This window comes from Rana temporaria, chromosome 1 (assembly GCF_905171775.1).
Source record: "Rana temporaria chromosome 1, aRanTem1.1, whole genome shotgun sequence".
NCBI lineage: Eukaryota > Metazoa > Chordata > Amphibia > Anura > Ranidae > Rana > Rana temporaria.
Genome location: NC_053489.1, coordinates 196,656,099 through 196,667,304, shown reverse-complemented (window position 1 = coordinate 196,667,304; position 11,206 = coordinate 196,656,099). Strand labels below are relative to the sequence as shown.

General features: G+C 35.2%; 1 long non-coding RNA gene across 1 annotated transcript; it reads right to left on the bottom strand.

Moving 5' to 3' along the window:
- Positions 1–3,682: 3,682 nt before the first annotated feature.
- Positions 3,683–10,645, bottom strand: LOC120935460. Its single transcript, XR_005748502.1, has 2 exons — positions 9,422–10,645; positions 3,683–5,531 (listed from the first exon to the last, which is right to left on the bottom strand). It is a non-coding gene; the product is annotated as an uncharacterized LOC120935460 (long non-coding RNA).
- Between the last annotated feature and the right edge of the window lie 561 nt (positions 10,646–11,206).

The window sequence follows — 11,206 nt, the reverse complement described above, 5'->3', positions numbered from 1 at the left end:
CACTTTTAGGTGGAACTCCGCTTTAAATGTCATATCCCTGCCCAAGCTGCACTATTGTCATGTGCCAATACTAGGCTGGGCTGGAAGATAAATATGTAAGTGATGAGAGCTGCATTCTTGTGTGTGTGTATACACAGTATATATGTGCATATGTGTGTGTATATAATATATATATATATATATATATATATATATATATACATACATACATACATACACACACACACACATAGAGTATATCTGATATATATATATATATATATATATATATATATATATATATATATATATATATATATATATATATATATATATATATATATATATATATAATGCCTCTCCCATCACTTACTTACATGTATAAATATTTTTCTCATTTCTTTTTTTTCATTCCTTTTATTGGGATGTGGGTCTGTGATTTCTGTGCCTTCAATCTTCTAATATGTAAATCCTGCCCTGGGAAAAACTCTTCAAACAGACAGACTTCTATCATAATACAGGAAGACAGGAAGTGAGCTGGGTGGTAACCAGAGGAGTGAACTTCCACCTCTCACTTCCTGTAAGGCCTAGTCTGAAAAGGAAAGCATGGCATGGTGGAGACTCTCTGTATTCTCCTGGATGGATTCTCCTGGATTAAAGGTATGTCTTCTATCAAATAATATTAGAATTGTGACAGTTTGGTGCATGAGTTAAGTTGTATTTGTCTATTTCCTGCTGAATAGTTCTCATTCTGTGTGCATTCACAGTTACCATGCAGCATGTTCACAGTAATGTAATATTATAAACCTCCTCTTCCACAGCATGTCACCCTGCTGCTTATAATATGTGTGGTTTCCATGTTATATCCAGTGACTGTGTAGCATACTTTCAGTGCACCCTGCTTCATATAATACTGTATGTGTGACTTCCATGTTATATCCAGTAACTGTGTAGCATACTTTCAGTGCACATTGCTATACGGCTTCCATTCTATATCCACTCATCATGCAGCATAGGGGTTGATTTACTGAAGGCAAATCCATTTTGCACTACAAGTGCACTTGAAAATGCAGTCACTGTAAATATGAGGGGAAGATCTGAAATGAGGTGAAGCTCTGCTGATTTTATCATCCAATCATGTACAAGCAAAAATGCTTTTTTTTTTTTTTCCATATCCCCTTCAGATCTACAGTGACTGCACTTCCAAGTGCATTTGTAGTGCAAAGTGGATTTGCCTTTAGTAAATATACCCCATTATAATGTCAGGGCACAGTACTACCAATGTTTTATGTCTCCCTCCCCTTTTGCATATTATTATCTGCCCTGCTACTAGGTGCCAACAGATATGTATTTTTCCATACAGATACCAATTATGGGCCACCTTTCAGGCCGATAACAATATGAGGTACTGATATTCTGTTTACATCCAGCTGTCCCAGAAGTAGCCTGATATCAGTTGACACTTAGGCCTTTTTTTGTATTCTAACAGTCATTGGCCACTGTCAGAATACAGGAAAAAAGAGCAGATAGCCAGCTTGCTATTGACTATTTTAAATTGCAGTAGCCAATAGCTAGGGGGCTATTATACCCGCCCACTGCCTGTTGTCAATCAGCAAAGGAGAGGATTTGAAGGAGAACATTCTTCTTCAGGTCTTCCTCTGCTGATTTACAACAGGCATTGGGAAGGGGGCGCAATAATCAGCCTAATTTTAAAATTGAAACAGCCAATGGCAGTCTGGCTATGGTTCCCCCACTACCTGCTGTTTACATTCAGCTGCCATCAAATAAATTGTGCAGAAGGAGGTTAGCTGTGTCTGGGGTGTGTGTGTGTGTGTGGGGGGGGGGGGGTGTATGGGGGGTGTGGAGGTGGAAAGCTGAATTTTTTTATTTATTTTTTTGGATTCTGACAGATGGGCCGCCAGCCGCTGTCAAAGCACCTGACCAAGACTGACAACTGGTGAATGGAAAACCGGAATAAGCACTTGGAAGAAGAAAACCGACAACTGAGACAACTTGCCTTTGGTAAGCGGACAACTTAATTACGGTGGTGGCACCTTCCATTTTTTTATATCACCGCATTCAACTGGCACTGTATCTGATCATCATATCTGCATCATCCTTCATTATTCATTTGGTCATCAGTGTTTGAGTTTTGTGGTGATATCATTAAGAACTTTTGAGGTTTGGTTTGCCAATTATGTGCTGTTGGCATACAATTTTGGGATCACCGATTTGGCGTATTAACCTCTCATTGTTTACACATATAATTGGACATTCATTTTGTGAATTTATATACAAATTTTTCTGTGCACTCTGATTTTTTGTTTTGGTTAATTTTTGTGCACCGTTTTTGGCATATCAGCCCCTGGATGCCAATCTTTCAATGTGAATTGGTATTGGTGAAATTTTTTTATTTTAATTGAATTTTTTATATTGGCGCAGTCTTTTCATTTTTTATCTATTTATTGTGTGTTATTCCACCAGTACTGCTGCCTTTGTTATTTTAATTTTTTTTATCTTTATTTTCTCTTTGACCAATCATTTGCCTTTTCATTCTACAGTGTTTTAAGGCAGAGTTAGGCAACCTTAGAGAGGTGGAGATCTACCTGAACAACATGGGAGAAGTCAAAGATCACAGGGTGCAGTGTCTTCCAATGTTGCCTCCTCACACCTGACTAAAACCTATAATTGCCGTACTACCGCGCTGCAATCACGTGCCTTCACTGCAATTATTGGTGTTAACATTTTGCCTCCTCACCACCTTGCAGAATTTCTCAGAGGCGCATTGGAGCATTGCATACCGCACTTGTGAATGAGCCCTTAGTTGCATTTGGCAATAGCACTTTTAAGGCTCATGCACATGTGAATTTGGGGGTGGTAAAACCCTGCCCCCAAGCCCTACCCCCTTTAGCTGCTAAGTGGGAGGGGGTCAGGGTGCCATGGGAGATGGGTGCTTGAGAGTTACTATTAGCTCTCAAGCAACCAGAAACAACAGTACCAATGGGGATCGTTGGGCAACTGGGAGTTTACTGTACTACATTCATTATAGTATCAGTGAGTGCACTGAGGTAACTACATACTATATACACAAGTAGGATTTTTGTTTTGTGGAACATCCTTACTTTTACCTTGGGTGAAACCCTCCTGGAATATTGTTGATCTAGTGGGGGGGTCAGCAGCAGACTGGAGGAAACCCTCTAATCATGTAAAAGTACATTTTTCCACAAGTCATCAATTTCTAACAAATTAAATTAATGGATATAGTGAGAAAATAGGCCAATATTTTACTTAAAAAGTTTTTATGCATTTCCATAGATTTGCCTGGCGTAATGGATACTTTGAAAACCACAAGAGCGCAGCTAATAGTACTGAAGAATGATGGTGGAAGTGCATCCTGTGTGGGTGTATTGTGTGCATCACCTTCTGTCCCGTCTGAAGAGTTGAACTTATCTCCTTGTCAAGTGTCGTACTCAAGGCCTAAACAGGTAGGTTTTCTTTTGGTACCGAAACATTAAAACGTATTTTTTTTAAAATATCAAACATGTCCTACTCCTATTTACCCGCTCTGTTACCATTTTTGCACAGAGCAGCTCAGATCCTTCTTTTCTCAGGTCCCATGTCGGTGCTTGTAAGAATGTAAATTAATAACTAATATTCTTATAGCTTCAAGGGCGTATCTGAATGAAGATCATTCATAGTCAGGTTGATTTGAAAATAACGTGTGAGTTTATTGTCACACAGGTGGCATCATAAACACAATGAAAAATAGTATAAAGTTCAGTTTAGCGTAGATGAAAATATCTGGAATTGGATCGATAGTATTGTAGCAAGCTTATGAAAGGATGTGTGCAGCCTCAGGCATGTTGTCTTCTGAGATTTTCCAAAGTGAAGCAGGAAATGACGTTCTTGACTTCTAGTATCAGCTGTTGTCCTTGTCAATATGTCAGTGTTGTCTTTCAAAGAGGGTGTGAGTGAGTGTGTCTTATTGTGAGTTAGTATCAGTGTTTCATGTAAGTGTGTGGTGCAAATGTGTTCAGCCTTCTTTAAAGCAAAGCTTAAATATATGTTACAAGTGAACGTCATGACCTCATACGGCCCAGGCTTAGACCCTTGTATGGCAAATATTAATATCTGCTAGGTTCAGCAATATGAAGATCTTAGCACAGAGTCGTATGGAGTTTGATTGACAGGCACACATGTGACACTCTATACTTAGAGTAGTGTGCTTGATGATGCAATGTCATAGAACATATATTATCAGCTATAAAGCTATAACTTCATTAAGTAACTATATACTAATACATATTAGTATGACTAAGACTTCACTTAAACTAACTCTAAATAATTAAACAACAATATCAAATAAATAGCTAAGTTATGGATTATCTATGATTTTAACTTTAAAGCATGTAAAAACATGTCAGCTCTGACACATGAACTCTATGTGTATACTTATCTGTTAGCCTGCTGACCTCCTGAACTCATGTCAACTTTGGACATAGTAGAACAACTGCCTGACATTCAAATCTTATGTCATTCTCAAATCGGCTATCCGTAATGCTCAGTTTTGGATAGAAGAATTATGTCATATCAATTGATCAAGGTCATTCATTCATACCTAATTATTATGATTAATCATAAATCAAAATATGTTTTGCAAGCTTGCCATGAATTGCCGAATTATGAATTTGGAATAATATTCTAACAATCCCCCCTGAATTATGATTAATCATACTAAATCATTTAATACTCACATACATACATTCATATCTCATTTTCTCCACCTTGTATCAAACGATTGGACACGATATTCCTCAGAACTGAAGCAACTAGAAATTTTCCTTTTCCTAAATGCTTTACTCTTTACTTTTAACTCTTCTTAGATCTATCTAATCAAAATCTTACCAGAAATAATGGTATAGATTTTAAAAATGTATAACATAATGATGACTAATATCAATAATTATTAATAATAATAATAATGAAAATTATTATTATTAAAATAAGTAATAATGCAATAATATATTTCCATATATGTGCTCAAATAATATTTTAGCTCTTTGGAAATATACTTTATACTCTAAAACTTTCATAACTTTCCATAGTTCTATTAATGATATCTTTCTTAAGTTATGAACAAAAAATGTTCTATTAACTAGAATGAGTGTGCTAACATTCAATATGTGAATAAATAAAAATAAATAAAAATAATAATCCTAACTTCATGTGAACATTAATATCATAATAATTGGATAATCAAAAAATATATATGTATATGTGAACAAATGTTTCAGTCCTAAATTGTTTATCTATAGTAGATAGATAAAGTTCCTTCCGATTAATGTTTCTTCATGAAATGTCTTTAAAATTTCTTCAAGTTCCATTAGGTTAGAAAAACCTTGATGAATAAGATAAAATAGTTCATAAATATGAAATATAAATCTTTTGTCAAATATTCTTCCAAAAAGGATCTCTTCTTTAACTTTGAATTTCTCTTTGCTCTTTATAGAAGCTTGTTATCCTCCATATTTGTTTGATTTTAGATGCCATATCTGTAAAAGAGAGGCAGTATCATTACTCAGGAATAAAATATTTATATTAATTCTTATACATTTTGATATTTTTCTCAACAAATATTAAAACATTATGAGACAATTACTTTGTGAATTTGTTAAAACTATATGTGAAATACTATCTCATATTTTCCTTCAAAGAGATTTTCTGTGTGACTATGTACTTCTATATACTTCTGTGTATTGTCCTTATTCTGACTAAAAATAACCTAAATTATAAAATATATGTACTGTGAGGTTTAGGTATGTCAGGACGCAATATTTCATTTTTCCGGTCATGATACAAATTCTATTTCTAACGAACAAAGTTAGATTTCATATCACCCCAGAGATGACAATGGACTATGCCTTTGTTCTCACCTCTAAACGATTAGAAATATGCGTAACTGTATTCTGTGTTGGAGTTCTTACTTTAGTGTCAGAGTGTTCTGCAAGTACTTCAATGCATTTCTCAGCTCTTACGCTGGAAATCTGAGATAAAGACTTCTCAGCTACAGCTGTATAAACATGTGCTGGTGTAAATTTCTGTTGATGTCTTTCGTTCCCATCTATCTGAATATGTATTTGTAATAAAGCTCTGAACCATAAAGGATATATTTTCTTAATTTCACTAAAATTACCTTCCTCAAAAATACCTTTTAATGAACAGTCAGGTGTCCGTACAATGGTTTTGTTTGATTTCACTATGCTCTCTGTAACTTTAATTGCATAGTAAACACTTAGAAGTTGCTTCACACCTGGCTCAAAAGTTTTTTCCAAAAATGATAAAACTCTGGAGAAATAGGCAATTATTTTCTCCTTACCTTCTTGTAACTGAAACAATGTTACTGAGATGGCATTCTCAGATACATGAGTTTTCAAAACAAACGATGTTTCAGAACAGACCTTTATTGTACTTAATGCTGGAGCATTCTGCAAATCTTTTTTCAACACTTCAAAAGCATTTTTCTCATTTGGACCCCACTGGTCAACTATATTACCTTTATTCCTTAAAAGATTATATAGTGGATTAACTTTTTCTGCGAAACAATGTACAAACTCTTTGCAATAATTTATTTTATGCAAAAATTTATGCAATGTCTTGTAAGTTGTTGGAGTTGGGATAACAGTAATATCCCTAACTGTTTCTTGCAACAATTGTCTCTTTCCTTGACTAATTTGCATGTGAAGGAATTTCACTTGACTTTTCATCAACTGAACTTTTGTTGTGTTTAATTTTAAACCTTCAGCTTGTAACATCATAAACAATTCAGACAAAAGAGCCATATGTTCATCGATATTCTGAGTACTCAGCAAAATCGTATCCACGTGCTGACAAATGCAATCTGGCCTAGAAAATTTAGAAAGTATTGTTGCTATAGTTTCATGAACTATACCATCACCAATACCTAGATCAGGTATTAATCGAGTGAACGTATAAGTCTCTTTTCTGAATGTGAACGCAAGTTTGTATTGACAACTTTTAGTTAAAGGAATGGAAAAATGGCTACCAGCGATTTCTAGTACAGAAAACACTTTGTTCTCAACATTCAAATGTAATTTTATGTTAGATTTATCAGGAAGAACTGGGCTATTTGTGATTTGTTTATCCAATGTTCTTACGTCAACTGATAAAGAATATGAATTATCAATATTTTTGATAGGCCAAATACAGTTATTTACCACTGATTTAGCTTTCTTTACAATTCCAAGTTGTACAAATTCTTGAATAATATCAGAAAGTGGACCAATTGATTCTGGTGGTAACTCACTCTGATCAAGAGGTTCTGGATCCTTTCCTTCAATATTTAATTCGGCACTTTTCAAAGTTCCAAAGTCATTTTTGAACTTTGACCACAAACTTGGAAAAGATTGTACCACTTCCTTTAAAGCACAATTTTCATCAATATCAGGCCACTTTTGTTCTGTAGATATATTGGTAACGGAACCAACATTACGGTATACAGAGGGATCAATCAGCACTGATTTGGGCCTAGATGGATCTTTCCAAATACTTTTATTAGCCAAATCAATCACCCACTTTTGTTTATTGATTACATCAATGCCAAGTATATTCTCTGCTTCGTGACAGACCCAAATGTTAATATTAGTTTTCACTAATCCAGGTACTTCAAATGTTACATTGGATACCTGTCTAGCAGTGGAATTACCTGTATTATTAAAACCCACTATATTACACATAGGAGAATTTGGTTTCACAGGTATGTTTTCTTTAATAAGGGTAATCTCAGATCCACTGTCTAAGAGACAATTAATATGTTTACCATTTATCAAACATTGTAAATATGGCCTCCCATTCTCGTCCAAAATAATTGGTGCTACATATTGTAATGGCAGAGAAATTGAATCCGGGTGTGATTCTATTTTTGGCAATGGCAATAAACCTTCTTTTTCAGTGACAGCTCCTTTTGCCATATTGTCTGAACTACTGTGAACAGTCAAATTACTGATCTGTTTGACTTCAGTGTCATAAGGCAATTCAGTCAAAATGTTATCTTGACATGAAAAATCAGGCTGTACAAAAACTGATTTTTCATACTCCATATCTTTAGTTCTTATTTGTAAGTCACTCTTAAACTTAAAGCAATGTTTTTTTATATGGCCAATTCCATGACAGTAAAAACACATCATGGGGTCGTCTCCTTGACTCACTTGACTGCACCTGTCCTTGTCATTCCTGATGAGACCTGTCGTTTCTGACACGTCTGTAGCCTGACTATTTTTGTCACATTGAATAATAGAAACCTCGTGTGCGAGACTGCTTTGATTCAATTGTCTCCTAATTTTGTCAATGAAACTTACTATAGCATTTAAATTTTGACGTTCCTGTACTATGGCCACTGAAGTTGGGTCAAGGTATTTAAATTTTTTTATGAAAGCCATTTTTAAACCTGGGTCAGTTTCATCATCTACTCCAAATATCATTTCATAAACCTTGCAAAATCTTGTTTTAAACCAAAATGGATCTTCTTCTGCAGTAGTCTGTAATAGGTCTAGCATTTCTATGGTCGGTTTTTGTTCACCGGTCATACATAGCAATAATAGTCGCAATCTATCTGTGGCGTCATTTTGACCTTCATCATCACTAACAAGTGAATGGATTCGTTTAGCAAAATTAACAGGAATCCACAACTGAAAAATGTAATTGCGTTGATCGTTTGAAAGATTAAAACGATCTGCAAACATTTCAAATAAATCCCAATTAGAAAATACAGTAGCCTCAACGTCATAAATAGGAAAGTCTTTTAGAACCTTCATCAGCTGATCATGAATTTGCAATTTAAGTTTTGCAGTCCTACATAATAAGTTTTTATGCTTCATTTCCATTTCATCAGTAGCATCAACATTCTCTATTTCCGAACTTTCCGGAAAATAAGATTGTAGCTTTGACTTGGTTTCAACCTTTTTGTCATCTGTATTTATTACAGCAATCTGTTTACTGTCATTTTGCAACTCTGGCAAAATCATTTTTTTAGATTTCTCTATTTGTTCCTCAAGATTCTCTATGTAATTACACAAAATCTCACAATTAGAACAACTGAGAGCATCCTGGGACACATTTTCATGTATTCCTGTGTTCTGTACATTATTAGTCTCTGTCTGGTTTCGTGTACACACATTTTTGGCAGGTAAAATATTAATAATCATCTTATTAAAGATTCTTACCAATTTCAATACATTACTTATTTTCTTACGTAATTTATTCACAGTAAACCTGGATTTGTCTATCTGGACATTGGAATTTAAGCATTCTTGATACATATACAACCACAAGTGACTGTCATTTGGATAAAAACACACATCTTTAAATTCTAGCTTACTATCTCTAGCTATTTCATCTATAAAATTCATATTTTTTTTTTACTCACCGTTATTAGAAGGATTTCTCGTCATCAACCGTCTGTTACTGGACTGTTGTCCACATCTGACGCGACACAAACGCCTCTTGCTTGATAGGTTCTGAACCGTCTTTTTTCTCGAGACTTGAATATTCGCAAAGACTGCGCCAATCTCTCCCCCCCTCATCAAGGGTCGAGATTTCCGTAAAAATAGAGATAAGACAGTACTTTCTTTGGCTCGCCACTGTAAGAATGTAAATTAATAACTAATATTCTTATAGCTTCAAGGGCGTATCTGAATGAAGATCATTCATAGTCAGGTTGATTTGAAAATAACGTGTGAGTTTATTGTCACACAGGTGGCATCATAAACACAATGAAAAATAGTATAAAGTTCAGTTTAGCGTAGATGAAAATATCTGGAATTGGATCGATAGTATTGTAGCAAGCTTATGAAAGGATGTGTGCAGCCTCAGGCATGTTGTCTTCTGAGATTTTCCAAAGTGAAGCAGGAAATGACGTTCTTGACTTCTAGTATCAGCTGTTGTCCTTGTCAATATGTCAGTGTTGTCTTTCAAAGAGGGTGTGAGTGAGTGTGTCTTATTGTGAGTTAGTATCAGTGTTTCATGTAAGTGTGTGGTGCAAATGTGTTCAGCCTTCTTTAAAGCAAAGCTTAAATATATGTTACAAGTGAACGTCATGACCTCATACGGCCCAGGCTTAGACCCTTGTATGGCAAATATTAATATCTGCTAGGTTCAGCAATATGAAGATCTTAGCACAGAGTCGTATGGAGTTTGATTGACAGGCACACATGTGACACTCTATACTTAGAGTAGTGTGCTTGATGATGCAATGTCATAGAACATATATTATCAGCTATAAAGCTATAACTTCATTAAGTAACTATATACTAATACATATTAGTATGACTAAGACTTCACTTAAACTAACTCTAAATAATTAAACAACAATATCAAATAAATAGCTAAGTTATGGATTATCTATGATTTTAACTTTAAAGCATGTAAAAACATGTCAGCTCTGACACATGAACTCTATGTGTATACTTATCTGTTAGCCTGCTGACCTCCTGAACTCATGTCAACTTTGGACATAGTAGAACAACTGCCTGACATTCAAATCTTATGTCATTCTCAAATCGGCTATCCGTAATGCTCAGTTTTGGATAGAAGAATTATGTCATATCAATTGATCAAGGTCATTCATTCATACCTAATTATTATGATTAATCATAAATCAAAATATGTTTTGCAAGCTTGCCATGAATTGCCGAATTATGAATTTGGAATAATATTCTAACAGTGCTCCTGAACCAGAGCTCTGTGTGTCCAATCACACACTGAGCCTTGCCTTGGCCCCATCTCCTAATTAGCTCACTGGCTGTGATTGATAGCATCGGGAGCCAATAGCTCCCACCGCTACAGAAAGACAATCAGCAGTGCAAGTCCCTGGAGAGACAAGGCTCTCGTGGACATCGCTGGATCGAGAGGGGACTCAAGTATAGGGGGGCTGCTGCACACAGAAGTTTTTTTTTTTTACCTTCATGCATAGAATACATGAAGGTAAAAACCCTTGTGTCTTTACAACCACTTCAATAAAAAGTAACCTTTAAGGTGGTGCCTCCAAGCGGCTGACAGATGGAGAGAAGCGGGTACAATTAGACCCTTTGAAAACATCAGCTTTGACATGTAGACTGTAAGCCAATTTGACTGCTGTGTCAAAATTAGATATATTGCTCAGTCTGGTAGTAGTCTGAACTAATAAGACAAGTTGTAGGCAAGATGTTGATTT